At 45.7% G+C, this 18,823-nt stretch overlaps 1 protein-coding gene across 1 annotated transcript in view; it reads left to right on the top strand.

Annotated features, from left to right (window-relative positions):
- The first annotated feature begins 437 nt into the window (after positions 1-437).
- LOC119956926 (inactive tyrosine-protein kinase PEAK1-like) overlaps positions 438-18,823 on the top strand; it is a 225,376-nt gene continuing 206,990 nt past the window's right edge. The window contains 1 exon segment of the mRNA XM_038784504.1: positions 438-588. The gene's annotated coding sequence lies outside the window, so the exon portion shown is untranslated.

Raw genomic sequence — 18,823 nt, 5'->3', positions numbered from 1 at the left:
GGCGGGGCTGAAAGGATTGAGGGCGGGGCTGGAAGGAGAGAGGGCGGGGCTGGAAGGAGAGAGGGCGGGGCTGGAAGGAGAGAGGGGGCCGCGCTGTAATTGCGGGAGGGGAAGGGGCGGGGCTAGAAGGGAGAGGAGGCGGCGTTGGAAAGGCGTAGGTGCGGGCGGGGCTGGCAGCGAAGGGGGGCGGGGCTGGCAGCGAAGGGGGGCGGGCTGGCAGTGAAGGGGGCGGGGCTGGCAGCGAAGGGGGGCGGGCTGGCAGCGAAGGGGGCGGGGCCGGCAGCGAAGGGGGCGGGGTCGGCAGGGTGGGAACGGCGAAAAAGACCCAACCGCGCGCGGCGCGCGGGTTGACTGGGGTGGTGAGCGGCGCGCGCGGGCGCGGGCGCGGACGCGCCGTGTCGGTGAGCGCGCGCTGCTGGGCGCCGGGGGCGCGCGCCAGCCCAGTTGTTTTCAGCCGGCGGGCTGAGTGTTTGAGCGGCCGGCGAGCGAGCGCTTCCAACCCGGGGCAAGAGCCGGTGGCGGGCGGAGAATAAAATATAAACCCCTCCCCCCACCCAAAAAATAAACGGCATCAACCCGGTCTCCCAGGTAAGGCTCGCAATCCGTCTTCTTCTGAATGAAAATGACAATGTTTTTTTTTTGCGTGTGAGAGACTTTTTCTACTGAACCTCCTCAGCCGAGGGAGGGGGATCCAGTCGGCATTCGTGCCGGTTAAACAAAAAAAACTTCTTTGCAAAGTTTAAAGACCCTCTCCGACTAACTTTGTGACTGTCGCGGGGCGGGGGAGTTGGCGGCCGCCCCGGTGCAGAGCAAATCCCCCCTGACTGGATTCACTGCGGCTTCAGTCTGTCAGCAGGCAGCGTCCCCCCCTCCTCGCTGCTTCTCCCTCTCCCCCTCCTCGCTGCTTCTCCCTCTCCCCCTCCTCGCTGCTTCTCCCTCTCCCCCTCCTCGCTGCTTCTCCCTCTACCCCTCCTCGCTGCTTCTCCCTCTCCCCCTCCTCGCTGCTTCTCCCTCTCCCCCTCCTCGCTGCTTCTCCCTCTACCCCTCCTCGCTGCTTCTCCCTCTCCCCCTCCTCGCTGCTTCTCCCTCTCCCCCTCCTCGCTGCTTCTCCCTCTCTCCCCCCCCCCTCCTCGCTGCTTCTCCCTCTCCCCCCTTCTCCCTCTCGCCCCCTTCTCCCTCTCCCCCCTTCTCCCTCACCCCCCCTTCTCCCTCTCCCCCCTTCTCCCTCACCCCCCCTTCTCCCTCACCCCCCCTTCTCCCTCGCCCCCCCCTCTCCCTCACCCCCCCTTCTCCCTCACCCCCCCTTCTCCCTCACCCCCCCTTCTCCCTCACCCCCCCTTCTCCCTCACCCCCCCTTCTCCCTCACCCCCCCCTTCTCCCTCCCCCCCCCCTTCTCCCTCACCCCCCCCTTCTCCCTCACCCCCCCCTTCTCCCTCACCCCCCCTTCTCCCTCACCCCCCCTTCTCCCTCACCCCCCCCCTTCTCCCTCACCCCCCCCTTCTTCTCCCTCACCCCCCCCTTCTCCCTCACCCCCCTCTCTCCCTCACCCCCCCTCTCCCTCACCCCCCCTCTCCCTCACCCCCCCTCTCCCTCACCCCCCTCTCCCTCACCCCCCCTTCTCCCTCACCCCCCTCTCTCCCTCACCCCCCCTTCTCCCTCACCCCCCCTTCTCCCTCACCCCCCCTTCTCCCTCACCCCCCCTTCTCCTCACCCCCCCTTCTCCCTCACCCCCCCTTCTCCCTCACCCCCCCTTCTCCCTCACCCCCCCTTCTCCCTCACCCCCCCTTCTCCCTCACCCCCCCTTCTCCCTCACCCCCCTTCTCCCTCACCCCCCCTTCTCCCTCACCCCCCCTTCTCCCTCACCCCCCTTCTCCCTCACCCCCCTCCTCCCTCACCCCCCCTTCTCCCTCACCCCCCCTTCTCCCTCACCCCCCCTTCTCCCTCACCCCCCCCTTCTCCCTCACCCCCCCCTTCTCCCTCACCCCCCCTTCTCCCTCACCCCCCCCTTCTCCCTCACCCCCCCCTTCTCCCTCACCCCCCCTTCTCCCTCACCCCCCCTTCTCCCTCACCCCCCCCCCTTCTCCCTCACCCCCCCTTCTCCCTCACCCCCCCTTCTCCCTCACCCCCCCTTCTCCCTCACCCCCCCTTCTCCCTCACCCCCCCTTCTCCCTCACCCCCCCTTCTCCCTCACCCCCCCTTCTCCCTCACCCCCCTTCTCCCTCACCCCCCCCTTCTCCCTCACCCCCCCCTTCTCCCTCACCCCCCCCTTCTCCCTCACCCCCCCCACCTTCTCCCTCCCCCCCCCCCCCCTTCTCCCTCACCCCCCCCCCCCTTCTCCCTCACCCCCCCCCTTCTCCCTCCCCCCCCCCCCCTTCTCCCTCACCCCCCCCTTCTCCCTCACCCCCCCCTTCTCCCTCACCCCCCCCTTCTCCCTCACCCCCCCCTTCTCCCTCACCCCCCCCTTCTCCCTCACCCCCCCCCCCCCCCGGAATTAAAAAACCTTGGCCTTTTTAAAAACCTTGCATCCGTTTTGTCCCTCTGATCGAATTGGTTTTGGTAAAAGGAGGCGGGGGTGGGTGTTATTCTGTGAACACTGGGACAGAGTTGTGTTGCTTGGGCTGAGCTCTTGTCCCCTAGCTGCTTGCTGCAGTTTCATGCATTTTGGGGGAGAAAGACACTATACAGTATCAGCAAAAGTGCCATTTTCATATGGAGTGTGCAAATTATATTTAAATACTTCACACTACTTTTTTTATATGTGTGTGTGTGTATATATATATATCACCAAAAGTGTTATTTTGTATGGACACGAGCTTTGCAAAGTATATTTAAACGCGCCTGCACGCTAATATATGGTGTATATATCAGCAAAAGTGTTATTTTGTGTGGACTCGAGCTGTGCAAATTATATTTAAAAACGTCTGCATGAATAAGTGTTAGCTTCATTTAAAAAACATCTGTATCAGTTGTGTTGATTCTTGGTGCTGGAGAATGTGTTTTTATGGGGGGGGGGGGGAACTCTGGCACGGAGAGAGTAACATTTGTGTATCTTCAAGTTTCATGTTGTTTACATCTTCTCTTCCCCCCCCCCCCCCCCCCCCCCCATCGGTGATGCTCGGAGGGCTAGGGCTTAAAGCGGTTGAGCTTTCTTCTGGACGAATGTGGGGGTATTTGAATGTAGGAATTATATCCCCAGTTGGTGCAGTGACAGTGATTCGAATCAAGCCAGTTTTGGAAGGCACGTCGTGTCTGACATGTATTTACATTGCTGATTTACATGGGTGCTAATTACAGCTGTAGCAACATTGTCGATCCGTTATGTGCAGACATAAAGGTGGTGAGCTGGAGGATTAGACATCTGCTTTTTGAGTGGATAGACTTAAGTAATTATGTTCCGTTCCAAAAGTGGGAGACGAAATCCAGGTATTGCCGCTCGTTGTGCGTTTTATGAAGCCGGAAAAGTGACCTGCAGTCCTTAAATGTGCGGATTGCAATGCGTTTCTCGTTGCATGTTTCCCACCTCCCTTGGCAATGCGCCTTCGCATGTAAAGTTTATGGAGATTAACACGGGATTTGTTTTACATGTACTCGTTGCAAATTTATTTACCTTTCATGAGTGAGAAATCACTCCAATGTTGCCTGCACTCCACCCAGTAAAGTGATTGCAGAGATTTGACGCTTCTTGTTTTGCTCTGAGAAAATGGGCATCTCCTTGATCAATTTTCAGCTGTCAGTCAAGTAGAGGACGTCAGTCTGAAGTGCTCTACTTATTCAGTATATTAAGTAATGGTGGCCTGTCTTGGTGTGAAATTATGTGTCTAGTCGTCATTTTATGCTTGGGAAATGGGACGTGCCTGGCAGTGCCCTGGCACAGTGGGAGCCCATGGGGATGGGGGCATTCATAGATGTGTGATGGGGAGAGAGCAGGCAATGGGGAGGAGGGGTTGAATGCTGCTGTTGATTGTCAGGCTGGGGGGGGGGGGAATAGAGGGAATGCCAGCAATAATTGTCAGGTGTGGGGGCGAGCCTCCCGATACCTCCGTGATGGGGGCTGGGGCCGTTATACTGCAGATTGCGGCGTCCTTTAAAGATGAAGCCCTGCTGATGCATGGTAGCATTGTGGATAGCACAATTGCTTTACCAGGTTCGATTCCCGGCTTGGGTCACTGTCCGTGCGGAGTCTGCACCTTCTCCCCGTGTGTGTGTGGGTTTCCTCCGGTTATCCTGTTTCCTCCCACAAATCCTGAAAGACGTGCTTGTTAGGTAATTTGGACATTCCGAATTCTCGCTCTGTGTTCCTGAACAGGCGCCGGAGTGTGGCGACTAGGGGCTTTTCACAGTAACTTCATTGCAGTGTTAATGTAAGCTTACTTGTGACAATAATGAAGATTTTTATTATAGCTTAACTGCCTTTCCCCACCGTTACCCCATTTCCTGTAGACTTTTGTTAACCAAAAGATATTATCACTGAGATTTAAAATTAACAATGGTCTGGCATCCATTGTCGTTTTGTAGAGTTCCAAATTTTTACCACCCTTTCCGTGAAGAAATATTTCCGAATTTCACTCCCGAGTGTTCTGGCTCTAGTTTTAGACACTGCTCCCAGTACTACATTCCTCAACTAGCTGAACTAATTCTGTCTAACATCCCTTTTTCCTCTTGATACTTGGAAAACTTTGATCAAGTCACCTCGTAACATTCTAAATTCCAGGGAAATCCAACTGTACTTTGTGTAATTTCTTCTCATAATTTAACTCGAGTCTCGGTATTATTTTGATAAATCTATGTTGTACTTCCTTCAAGGCAGTACAGAAGTATACAAGGTGTGTTGCACAGAACTGTTCACAGTACACCGGGTGTGTTTCAACCAGTGGTTTGAATAACTGAATCATGACTTCCATTTCTTTGCATTCTATTTTTTTTTTGAAATCATTTTTATTGAAAAATTTTGAATTTATACAACAATAACGCACCTTGGTAAAATACCAAAAATAACAATAATATTAACAATCATAAACATTCGCCCCACCTCCATGAACAATACAGCATTTTAACAACAATGCAAATTAACACAATATAAAGTTACAGAATTGCTGCTGCTATTGACCAAGATACCTATCTTTGAGCCAGGAAGTCCAGAAAAGGCTGCCATCGTTTATAGAACCCTTGTATTGATCCTCTTGGCAAATTTGACCCTTTCCAGTTTTATAAATCCCGCCATGTCACTGATCCAGGTCTCCACACTTGGGGGCCTTGCATCCTTCCACTGTAGCAGAATCCTTCGACGGGCTACTAGGGATGCAAAGGCTACTAGGCAGCATTGTGGATAGCACAATCGCTTCACAGCTCCAGGGTCCCAGGTTCGATTCCGGCTTGGGTCACTGTCTGTGCGGAGTCTGCACATCCTCCCCATGTGTGCGTGGGTTTCCTTCGGGTGCTCCGGTTTCCTTCCACAGTCCAAAGATGTGCGGGTTAGGTGGATTGGCCATGATCAATTGCTCTTAGTGTCCAAAATTGCCCTTAGTGTTGGGTGGGGTTACTGAGTTATGGGGATAGGGTGGAGGTGTTGACCTTGGGTAGGGGGTAGGGTGCTCTTTCCAAGAGCCGGTGCAGGCTCGATGGGCCGAATGGCCTCCTTCTGCACTGTAAATTCTATGTTTAAAAAAAAAGGCCAGGACACCAGCCTCTTTCGCCTCCTGCACTCCCGGCTCTACCGCAACTCCAAAAATCGCGAGTCCCCACCCTGGTTTGACCCTGGATCCAACCACATTTCTTAGCATTCTAGTCCTGTAGATATCAACGTCTCCATTCCCTTAGCCTTTTTGATTATTTTATGTAGCTGTTCATTATATTTTAATGATCTTTGTACCTCGATTTAAGACTTTGATGTTCTCTGTCTCTCGCCTTTTACCATTAGAAAGTACCCTGTTCTATCCTTTTGGGTCCAAAATGGGTGACCTCATTTGCCAGAAGGGCAGTTTTGTTCATTCACGGAATCTTAAAATTTCCATGCTTTCTGTCTACATTTGCCTTTCTATCTCTTAATCTAAATAGTTAATAAATACAATGACTAGTTGAGATCGCATTACAGGTCCATGTAGGCTACGATGAGTCACATCCTGCCAGTGAAAGTACCTGACCATTATCCCTACTCTTTGTCTCCTGCCATTCAGCCAGTTTCCTAACCAGGTCAATATTTTCCCTTGATTTTGAGCCTCAATTATAGCTATGGTCTCTTAGAGAGTTTTATTAAATGTCTTTTGGGTGTTGATATAAATAACATCCATGAACATTCCCCTTCAAACTCTATATTCCCAAGACGCCTTGATCCACTGCAATTCACACACCGCTACAACCAGTCCTCAGCAGATGCCATCTCCCTGGCCCTATATGCATCCCTGGAGCATCTCAACAACAAGGACTCGTACGTCAGACTCCTATTCCTTGACTACAGCTCCGCCTTCAACACCATAATCCCAGCCAAGCTCGTATCAAAACTCCAAAACCTAGGACTTGGCTCCTCCCTCTGCACTCGATCCTCGACTTCCTGACCCACAGACCACGATCAGTAAGGATAAACAGCAACTCCTCCACGATAGCCCTCAAAACTGGGGCCCCACAAGGCTGCATACTTAGCCCCCTTGCTATACTCCCTATACACCCAGGACTATTTAGTTCCAACTCCATCTACAGGTTTGCTGTTGACACAACCGTAGTGGGTCAGATCTCAAACAACAATGAGTCACAGTACAGGAGGGAGATAGAGAACCTAGTGGCATGGCGTAACGATAACAATCTCTCCCTCAATGTGAGCAAAGCTAAGGAGCTGGTCATTGATTTCAGGAAGCGTCGTATTGTACACACCCTTGTCTGCATCAATGGTGCCAAGGTCAAGAAGGTTGACAGTTTCAAATTGTGAGATGTGCACATCCCCAAAAATCTGTCCTGGTCCACCCACGTCCACATTATGAACAAGGAAGCACAACAGCACCTATACTTCAGGAAAGTAAGGAAATTTGGCATGTCCACAGCAACTCTGACCCATTTTTATAGATGCATCATAGAAAGCATCCTATTTGGCTGTTTCACAGCCTAGTATGGCAACTGCTCGGCCCAAGACTATAAGAAACTACAGTTATGAACACAGCCCAGTCCATCATGCAAAACCGCCTTCCATCCATTGACTCGATCTACACCTCCCACTACCTTGGGAAAGCGGGCAGCATAATCAAAGACCCGTCCCATCCGGGTTATTCTCTCTTCCAACCTCTTCCATCAGGCAAGAGATACAAAAGTCTGAGAACACGCACTAATAGGTTCAAAAATGGCTTCTTCCCTGCTGCTGCCTGACTCCTGAATGACTTTTTTATTGACTGAACACCTCTCCACATCTTCTCTACTGAGTAATACCACACTTGAATGCTTCACCCGATGTCTATGTATTTATCATCTGTCCTCTGTTTTTTCTTTGTTTAAAATTTTCCAATTAAGGAGCAATTTAGTGTGGCCAATCCACCTACCCTGCACATCTTTGGGTTTGCAGGGGTGAGGCCCACGCAGACACTGGGAGAATGTGCAAACTCCACACGGTCAGTGACTTGGGGCTGGGATTGAACCCGGGTCTTCTGCTCCGTAAGGCAGCAGTGCTAGCCACCGTGCCGCCCGGCCTGTTTTTTCGTGTATGGAATGATCTGTCTGGGCTGTATGCTTTCCACTGTACCTCAGTACAGGTGACAATAAATGAAATCCAGATCCTTCCCACTATTTTGGTCACCTCTTCAAATATTCAATCAGGCTCGTCAGGGACAAAAACTATCCTTTTAGAAATTGTTACAAAATTCAGTTACAAATTTCTTCTAGTTCTGTTGATGGATTTATTGCCTTAACTTCAGATTAGATGCTGACGCAGCTGTGTATTTTACACTCCCATTCAGTTAAATCTTGCTACCACTCTTCGTGAAATCACATGAACTAGGCTTGTTGCCCATTGGTATATATCACAAAAACCTGTCTGTAAAGGAATAAGCTAAAATGGTCGAAAGCCCTGTGTTCGTGTATAAATTGTAATTTGGTGGAGTTGGTTTTATAACGGTCATTTATTTTGGGTGACAATGATAAACCGTCTGGCACACATTCTGTGCTTTTCTTCTGCATAAATTGTGGAGCAAATGCCATTAATCAGGAGAAAGTTTACCAACCAGTGAGATTAGCTTTTTCCCTTTGCTGGCTTAAGAATGTTGAGACGATTTGATGTCCCCACACTGTACAATTACCCATTGAACCACTGGGGGAGTTATTCCAGAAGCTTGAAAATTTAATAGCTAAAATACATGCAACATAATACAACATCTGAAGATACTAACATTTTTAATAGGCATTGAGACAAGTAAAATAGGTGGAGTATGCTGTGCTATCAATTTATATTTAATTGGCATGGTTTTCTGCTTTAATGTTGTCCAATCATTTGTTTACATTAAATACAGTATGTCTTGAGGGCTTTTGGCACTAACTACATTAATTTGCAACAAGAATATTTTGTAAATTCAGATTACAGACGGGGAATTTTCTGTAATTTATTTTCTGAAAAGTACTTTATTTAGACCATAGTAACGTCAAATTACCTCTGCATAGGTTTTGCATGGTATTACTTGCTTCCTATTGAATACTTGCGTTTTGGAGATGTAACTATTTTGTTTTTAATATTTCAAGGGATGTGAGCACAGCTGGCAAATCCTGTATTTGTTTCTCATCCCTATTTGCCCTTGAGGAATGGTGACCCACTACCTTGAACCGCTGCAGTCCGTGTGGTGTAGACGTATCCAAGTGCTGTTAGGGAGTTCTCAGTTTTTGACCCAGCAACCCTGATGGAACGGTGATACATTTCCAAGTCAGGATGGCAATGTAGCTAATTCAAATAGTATCAAGAAAAAGGAATTCATAGGTTAAAACTGCTCGATTATATCATTATGTATAACTTGAAGGTGAAGGAGGCTCATGTTTAAATCGTTTGCATGGCTGTTGGGAAGTGGAATGAGTTATTTTGTTCTGATTGAAGAAAATTAATAGGCGCTCCATGAAGGAATAATGCCACATGAAGTTTGGGACTGTCACAGTTAGTCACCGCAAATGTAGTTGGCCACATTCTCCCCGTGTCTGCGTGGGTAGGTGCATTGGCCATACCAAATTGCCCCTTAATTGGGAAAAAGATTTGGGTACTTTTAAATTTATTTTTTTTAAAAAGCAAATGTAATAGGCATCTCACTCTTATAGCCATGACTCAAATTCGCAATAAATGCAACCAAAATTCTCCAACATCTATCAATGAGCAAGTAACATCTTACACAAAAATGCACTTTAAACAGCTTCTAACATCAAGAAGTACTCATTTAGATCTATTTCCCAGAGTTAGTGAGCAACTAGATTAAATTTCTGCTCTCGTTAGCTAGACTTCATGGCCTTAAAGGAACATGCCATTTAAACACACCCAATTTAGCAGTGGATAGCTTTTGCCTAGATATTCCTTTTTCTTCCAATAAAACATTTTCAGAGACTACTTGGTATGACACTCTTTGTCATTAGAAAACATCATTTGTGGTAAATCAGATAATACAATGCTATGGGAGATCTGATAGTAAGCTATTAAAAGGGATGGTATAAAATAAAGGGCACTACTCTAGGGTACAGGAGCATAGGGACCTAGGTCTACAAGTCATTAAAGATGGCAGGATAGGTTAAGAGAGCAACTAATAAAGCATACAGTACATTCAGATTATTAATAAGGGCATGGAGAGCAACAGCAAGGAGATTATGTTGAGCTTGATTAAGACAGAAATTAGACCTCCGCTAGAGTACTGTGAACAGTTCAGGGCACTGCATTTTAGGAAGGATGTGCAGAAGAGGTTTGCAAGAATTATTCCAGGGATGAGAATAGTCAGTTATGAAGATGAGATTGGAGAAATTGGAACTCTTCTCCTTGCAGAAAAGAAGGCTGAGAGGAGATTTGAAAGAAGCATTCAAAGTCATAGGGGGACCTGGACAAAGTAGATAGGAATAAACTTGGAAGGATCGAGAACCAGTGCACACAGGTTCAAGGTAATTGGTTTTAAAAAAGCAAAAACAATATAAGAACATAAGAACTAGGAGCAGGAGTCGGCCATCTGGCCCCTCAAGCCTGCTCCGCCATTCAATGAGATCATGGCTGATCTTTTGTGGACTCGGCTCCACTTTCTGGCCCGAACACCCGAATATGCAAAAAATACTTTTTGTCGCAGCCAGCAGTACTGTCTGGAATGCATTGCCTGAGGCCGGGGGGGGGGGGGGGGGGGGCACGTTCAGTTGAGGCATTCAAGGGAGAATGATTATTTAAAAATTAACAATGCAGGGCTGTGATGAGAAGGTAGGAGAAATGACATTAGACAAAATGCTCATTTGAAGAGACGGTGCAGATAGGATTGGCTGAATGGCTGCCCCCTGTGCTGTAATTGTCATGATATGCAAACATGCAACCAATGAACACTCCGAATAGGACACAACCAATGGGCAGCCAGGACACTCAGAGGTGGCATCACCACAAGGGGGCATGACAAACACTATAAAAGGGATGAGGCACTCGCACCCTGCCTCTTTCCACAGGCTGACATCTAGAGAGTTAGACAGGGTTGATCAGCAGCATCACACCCAGCACGTGGCTTAGAGCAAGCTGGTACTGTTAGACTGAGTTACTACAGTTAGATTAGCAGAGAGTCGAACTCATTTGAGAACTGTGTTAATAGTTCATAAACACGTTGAACTCATTTCAGAGTCTGGAGCATCCTTTAATTAAGACTGCACCAAGTAGCAGCCTGTGTTATCCCAAGCAGCATAACACAACAGTAATGATTGTGCTAAATATATATGTATTCATTTCATTTATGTCTGGTCAGATTCATATCATAGTATTGGGCTGCCATCCCAGCGGATGGTTGAAATACTTTTCAACAATTTGCATGTATAGATGCCTTTAATGTTATAAATGTCGCAGGAAGAATAAATTGAGACTCTGCCAAAGAAACATTAGGACAGATGCCCAAACCCTTGGTTAAAGAGGTAAGTTTCATATGGCCTCTTAGAGGAGAGTGGTGGAGAGGGTAAGGCATTTGCAAGGGAAATTCCAGAGATTGGGGCCTAGATGGCTAAAGGCCATTGTGTGGAGATACATAACGGGCTGGAGTTGGAGGAATGCATTTGGAGTATTCTAGGCTGTAGAAGGTTATGGTGCTGAAATTCTTTGCAGGAATCACTATTTTTTTTCAATAAAAATGTTCTAAATTATTAAGTAATCTGAAAGAATTAAAGTCTGTCGGATACTGTTTCACAGTACTTGACCCATTTGTGTTTCAGAACAGTGCAAAATGCAGACTAATAGATACATTTAGAGTACTTATCAGGCATGAAGCCAACTGGGAATGCTGATTATTTTTTAAATAATTAATTTCGAATCCTTGTGGCTTGATTTCCTTCTGATACTGAATAGACTGAAGTGCTTCATTATTTTTGTGACAATAACCAGAAAAGGCAGTTTTAGGGATAAAGTAGCATTCTGCTTTCGGTGTTGTTAACTGCTGAAGCAATTAATCTTCTTTTCAGATAAACGCCTGTCCAATTAGCATATATTTTGGTAGAGAAACATACTCCAAAGGTTGGCTCATAATTTTCCACGTTCAGAGAGAATTTGAAAGTAAAATAAAAGGTGGTTTCACTTTGTTGAGTAAACATACGAGGTATTAATGGCACTACTAAGCCTATTGACCTATCTTCTCCATAGCAGATTGACTATGGTGCTTTCAGGATTAAGCAGGTGTGGAGGCCGAGCTGAGCACCAGTTTTTAGGGATCAACATGTATTGTCTAACATATGGTTCAGGAATTTGATAAATTAGGCTGACACTTCGCTAGAGTACTGAGGTAGTGCTGTATTGTCAGAGGTGTTGTCTTTCAGATGTAATGTTAAACACACGCCTAGTCTGCTTCAACAGGTGAATGTAAAATACTCCCTGGCCTGGCATTAATTGAAGGCCAGGGATGTTCCAGCTGATATTCATCCTGTTGGCAACACCACAAAAAACAGATTAATTCATTTGAGGGATCTTTCTGTACCCAGATTGGGAGCTTTGTGTGCCTGTAACAACTGTAACTATAGTTCCAAAGCAAGGTATTTGCTGTGCAGTGCTGCGGACATGTAAGTCACTGTATAAATCTATATTCTTTATAACTGTGATTCGGGTGGCGCAGTGGTTAGCACTGCTGCCTCACAGCGCTGAAAAGCCGGGTTCGACCCCGCCCCTAGGTCATTGTCCATATGGAGTTTGCACATTCTCCCCGTGTCTGTGTGCGTCTCTCCCCCACAACCCAAAGATGTGCCTGGTAGGTGGATTGGCCACGCTCAATTGCCCCTTAATTGGGGGGAGAAAAAGAATTGTGCACTCTTAAATTTATTGAAAAAAAAATTACTGTGGCTCGGTTCTCTATTGATAGCATAGAAACATAGAAAATAGGAACAGGAGGAGGCCATTTGGCCCTTGGAGCCTGCTCTGCCTTTCATCATGATCATGGCTGATCATCCAACTCAATAACCTGATCCTGCCTCTCTCTCTTTCCTCCCCCCCCCCCCCCCCCCCAACATCCTGCAAATATCCTTTGCTCCCCTTTGCCCCAAGTGCTATATCTAACAGCTTCTTGAAAACAGCATTTTGGCTTAAACTGCTTTCTGTGGTAGCGAGTTCCACAGGCCAACCACTCTCTGGGTGAAGACATTTCTCCTCATCTCGGGCCTAAGTGGTCTACCTGTATTCTCAGCCTGTGACCACTGGTTGTGGACACTCCACCATCGGGAACATCCTTCCTGTATCCACCTGGTCTAGTCCTGTTAGAATTTTATAGGTTTCTATGAGACCCCCTTCGTTCTCCTGAACTCCAGTGAATAGAGTCCTAACCTACTCAATCACTCCTTGTATGTCAGTCCTGCCATTCCAGGAATCAGTCTGGTAAACCTTCTCTGCACTCCCTCTAGAGTAAGAACACCCTTCTTCAGATAAGGAGACAAAACTGCACACCATATTCCAGGTGTAGGCTCACCAGCATCCCGTGTACTTGCAGCAGGACATCCCTGCTCCTGTAGTTGAATCCACTCGCTATGAAGACCAACATACCATTTGCCGCCTTTTTCTGACTGCTGCACCTGCATGCTTACCTTCAGTGACTGGTGTGCAAGGACACCCAAGTCTCATTGCACATTCCTCTGTCCTAATTTATGGCCATTTCAGATAATCTGCTTTCCTGTTTTTGCTACCAAATCGATAACCTCCCATTTATCCAAATTATACCGCATCTGCCATTCATTTGCCCACTCGCTCAACTTGTCCAAATCACACTGCAGGATCTCTACATCCTTCCCATAACTCGCCCTCCCATCCAGCTTTGTGTCATCTGCAAATTTAGAGATTTAATTTTGTTCCCTCATTTAAATCATTAATATATATTGTGAATAACGGGTTCCAGCATCGATTCCTATGGTCCTCCACTTGTCACTGCCTACCATTTGGAAAAAGACTTGTTTATTCCTACTTTGTTTCCTGTCTGCCACAGTTTTCTATCCATTTCAATACACTACCCTAATCCCATGCACTTTCATTTCACGCGCTAATCTCTTATTTGGGACTTTTTGAAAGCGTTCTGAAGGTCCAAAATAAACACATCCACAGGCTCCCTCTCTCAACTCTACCAGTTACAGGGCAGCATGGTGGTGCAGTGGGTTAGCCCTGCAGCATCATGGCGCCAAGGTCCCAGGTTCGATCCCGACTCTGGGTCACTGTCCATGTGGAGTTTACACATTCTCCCTGTGTTTGCGTGGGGTTCGCCCCCAGAACCCAAAGATGTGTGGACTTGGTGGATTGGCCACGCTAAATTGCCCCTTAATTGGAAAAAATGAATTGGGTGCACTAAATTTATATTTAAAAAACTCTACCAGTTACATCCCCAAATAATTCCAGTAGATTTGTCAAGCATGATATCTCCTTCATAAATCCATGCCAATTCTGTCCAATCCTCCCACTGTTTTCCAAGTGCTCTGCTATAAAATCCGTAATAATGAGTTCTAGAATTTTCCCCGTACTGGTGTCAGCCTTACTAGTCTCTAATTCCCTGTTTTCTCTCCACCTACCTTTTTTTAAATAGTGGGGTTACATTAGCTGCCCTTAAATCTGTAGTAACTGTTCCAGAATCTATAGAATCCTGGAAGATGACCACAAATGCATCCACTCTTTTTTTTTGAGCTATTTCCTTAAATACTCTGGGATATAGATTATCAGGCATAGTGATTTATCAGCCTTCAATCCCATAATTTTTCCCAGTACCATTTCTCTTCCAATACTGATTTCCTTCAGTCCTCCCTCTCTCTAAACCCAGTGTTCCCCAACATTTATGGTGTGTTACATTTGTCTTTGCAAAGCAGGACACAAATATGTATTGAGTTGGTCAGCAATTTCTTGTTCCCCATTATAAATTCCCCTGTTTCTGACTATAAAGGGACATTCACTCAATCTGACAATGGGCAATTCATGTTATAACTTTAAAGTGAGATTTATTTTTATTTGTGTTTCCTCTTGTCTTGCATTATAGCCCACTATTGGCAGCAGCAGCAGGCAATACCCTGTTCTTATTTTGTTTCATGCTGTACTTTTGGCTCTTTTCATTTTAATATGCAACAGTGTTTGTTTGAATAACTGAAAATTATGTATCCCTTGAAAAACTTAACTAATCAACGTGAAAGCTTTGAAACATCGGCCCTAATTTAAAGAAAAAGTGCAATAGGAAATCCTTCACTACTAGCTTCCAACCTCTAATTTAGTTGGCTAAGGGATTGGTTTCCTAGTCCTGTGCTTAGGAGTGAATCACATTTGGGGATGGGTATTTGAGTTGTCATGAGAATGTCGCTTTAAGAAATGTTTGGCTGCTCATTTTACTGCAGTGATGTCAGTGTGGGTGGAGCTGGGCTGTCTGTCAGCTTTTTACTTTTGTTTTAGGCTGTTTGCGGCAGGGTGTGTTTTACTTTTGTTTTCAGTGTTGGAGCTGAAACCAGACCAAGCAGGTGTACAGCTGTTCTCTTTGCCATCAAAAGACTATTTCTTGATCATTTGGTGAATTCAGAATTATAAATGTTCTTAGCAGTGAATGCGAACCTAATGTGCTTCTATTAAAAGGGGTTTCTTAAGTCTTCTGGATGTCAAAAGGACAGCTTACGGATTACTTAGTGTTGTATTCTTTGGGGGTTGTATTTGAATTGATGGTTGCTAAGATATTCGCTGTATGTTTTAAAAAGGTTAACTTCAGTTCATAGAATAAACATTGTTTTGTTTCAAAAAATACTTTTCCATTTCTGCTGTACCACACCTGTAGAGTGCGCCGTGTGCTCCCCATACCACCATCTACTAAAAGTTGTGGGTCAGGTGAACTCCATGATACACTTTGGGGTTCTCTAAACCCTGACCCATAACAGAGTAGTCAGAAAAATTGTCTGCTATACCTAACTGGCAGAAAACCGTAGCGGATGCAAACTGTAAGGTAGAGAAATTTTCCATTGCTCACTGTTTATCTGTTTGTTTATAATTTCACAACATAGTTCATTTACAAATAGTGGAAATTGCAGTCACACGCCTTCTCCGTCCCAACTCCCACCCATCTCTTCCTCCTTTGTTTGTGTCTTGGTTTGGGGCATTTTGGAATGTTAAATTTGCTGTCTAAATGAATTTATTCTCCCCCACACCCCTCATTATCCAATTTATTTTAAGTATAAGACGCAGAGAACAAAAATGCATTTTCCCTGCAGCAGCCACAAAGCAGATTCTTTATACAATGTGTAATAACATCTTGAAATATGATAATTTAAAAAATGTCAATTGATATCATTTTCTTCTTCGTCCATTTTATTGCCTTTACTCTGCCGTTTTCCTGAAGGCAGAGCACCTGGTTGGGGTATGTATGGTTCCACAGGCACCAGTTGCACTCTGATAGTGTTGCATTATGTGAGGGGTTATGAAATTGTGTGACCTGCGTGAGCAGTGTTATTCAATCACATTTTTATGGACCAAATTGCAACAAGTCCTTACTAGACAGAGGACTAACCTCCCAATATATGCAGTGATGATACCCTTTAATTCATTGTAACATAGTAACAGTAGTCGACTTTTTAACCCGTTGAGCATGTTTCATTTACCAGCATTATTCCTTGATACTCTTACCAAACAAAAATCTGAAAAATTTCAGTAGACTCAGCATCTGCAATTTTTTGCGGGGAATGAGTTCCTGATTCCCTTGATTCGTTCGTCTGACATTTTTCATGTCTGGAACGATCTGCCTGGACTGTACGCAGAACAATACTTTTCACTGTGTACCTTGGTACACATGGCAAATCTAAATTCTAAGTGCCCTAGCTGTAATGTTAAGATTATATTAGAATTCAATTTGCATGTGCCAGCATACAAGGTTGCCAAGTGCCGAATGGCCTCCTTCTGCACCGTATGTTCTATGTTGACCCTATTACTATTGCTGTGAATGCTAGGAGCACAAGAGGGAGAAGGACCAGCACTTCGTGGGTCCAAACAGTGTGAGCTTAAGCAGCAATTGCACACCTAACCTAGACTGGCAGTTCCTTACAGTCATGTAGCAATGTTACATTATCAGTCTCACTATTTTTTAGTCTATTAGGAATAGGGAGTGCTTGTGATGTTCTGACTGATCTTCCCCCAACCTCCTACATTCCAACACAATCACAAAGAATATAAATATGAACAAAACTGTAACTATTGGAAATCTGAACCAGGAGCAGAAAGTGCTGGAAATATGTAGCATACCTGGAAAGCTCAGATCCTAAAAGACTTGCTGTGCATATTCACCATCTTCTGTCTTTTAACTGGTTAGTCATTTCTCGGCTGTTTTGTGTGACTTGGCTGTATACAACATGGCTGTAAATACACCCAAGTGAAACAGTGACTGCACTTCAAAGTAATTTATTGCATGTGAAGCAATTCACAGTATTTCTGGGAGATGTGGTAGGACAGTCAACAACATTAATTATTGTAGCAGAATGCTTAAAACAACAACTTTTGTTTATATAACACCTTTTAATGTAATATATTGTCCCAATGTGTTTATAACTATAAAACAAAATGTTACTAAGCCACATCAGGGGATACAAGGGTAGATGACGAAAAGCTTGGCTAGCGATAGATTTTGGAGGAAACCTAGGGTGGAGAGATTTAGAGAGGGAATTCCAGAATTTAGGGCCCAGTCAGGTGAAGGTATTGCTACCAACACTGGGACAATTTAAATTTGGGATGCTGAAGAAGCCAGAATAGGAAAAGCCATGGGAGGATTGTGGGGCTAGAGAAAATTGGGGATGAGGAGCGGTGCGAGTGCATGGAGGAATGAGAATTTTAAATGTAAGACATTGCTTGATTGGGGGCCAGTGTAGGTCAGTGAGCACAGGGGTGATGGGTGAAGCAGAATTTTTGATGATGCCGAGTTTACAGAAGATAGAATGTGAGAATCAGCCAGAAGTGTATTTAAAGTCGTCACATCTACAGATAGCTGATGGATGGATGAGGCTTTCAGCAGCAGATGAACAGAAGTGAGTAGGGGGAATGTTATGGAGGTGGAAATAGATAATTGTGATGGCAAGGTGGGAATAGGTAATCTTAGTGATGGTGTGGATATGTGATAGCTTATCTGGGGTCAGATGTGACACCAAGGTTTCATACAGTCTCTCAATTGTGAGAGAGGAATGGAGTTGGCATCTTGAGTGGAGTTTGACACAGACGGAAGGTAGTAGTTTTGATTCTCCCCAATATTGGAGGCAATTTGTGCTCATCCAGATAAACACCCTGACAGTTTAGAGAAGTTTCCAGAGAGCTAGAGATATGTAAGCATGTATATGAAAATGGATCTACTTTTGGATGCTGTTGATGAGGGATAACATGCAGGTGAGAAGAGGTCAAGGGTGGACAATGAGGCACAAGAGGTAAATGTGCGGGAGCAGCAAGTGAAACCTTTGCAGGCGATTCTCTGGATATGATTAGATAAGAATGGAACCAAGTGAGTGTAGTCCCACTTAACTGAATCACAGTGGAGAGACACTGGAGGAGGATGTGATCACAAGGGGTAATTTTTACGGCCAGTTAGATCATAAATGGAATCCTAGAAATATATTAAGCAGAAAATAAGCCACAGGGGGAAGAGGAGCAAATATGAAAGTGAATCACAAGTCATTTAAAATACAATCACAGGATATGGGTGTTGCCAGCATTTGTTGCCCATCCCTAATTGTCATTGAGAAGATGGTGGTGGGCCACCACCATGATCTGCTACAGTCCACATGGTGTAGGTACACCAACAGTGCTGTTTATGAAGGGAGTTCCAGGATTTTGACCCAGCAACAGTGAAGGGATGGTGATATATTTCAAAGTCAAGATCTTGTGTGGCTTGGAGAAGAGCCTCCAGTTGGTGGTGGTGCTCCATGTGCCTGCTGCCCTTCTCCTTCTCCGTGTTAGAGGATTACTGAGGACCACTGTGTTAGTGAAAACTGCAAAATGTTGTAATCAGATGTTTTTTTTTAGCTGAAAGTGATTGCCTTAAATGTTTAATTATTTAAAAATATAAAACATTGTACAGTAAGTTGTACCACTATACAGACCGTGCTAGTGAGGTGAACAAGGTTGGTAGATAGTGACTATAGAGATAGTCAAGAAGTTGTCTTCAAGTGACCTATATAAAATGCACAGAACGGGCTGCAA

This window comes from Scyliorhinus canicula, chromosome 24, assembly GCF_902713615.1.
Source record: "Scyliorhinus canicula chromosome 24, sScyCan1.1, whole genome shotgun sequence".
Lineage (NCBI taxonomy): Eukaryota > Metazoa > Chordata > Chondrichthyes > Carcharhiniformes > Scyliorhinidae > Scyliorhinus > Scyliorhinus canicula.
Note: the sequence above shows the minus strand (reverse complement) of the source record. Positions and strands in the feature narration are given on the sequence as shown.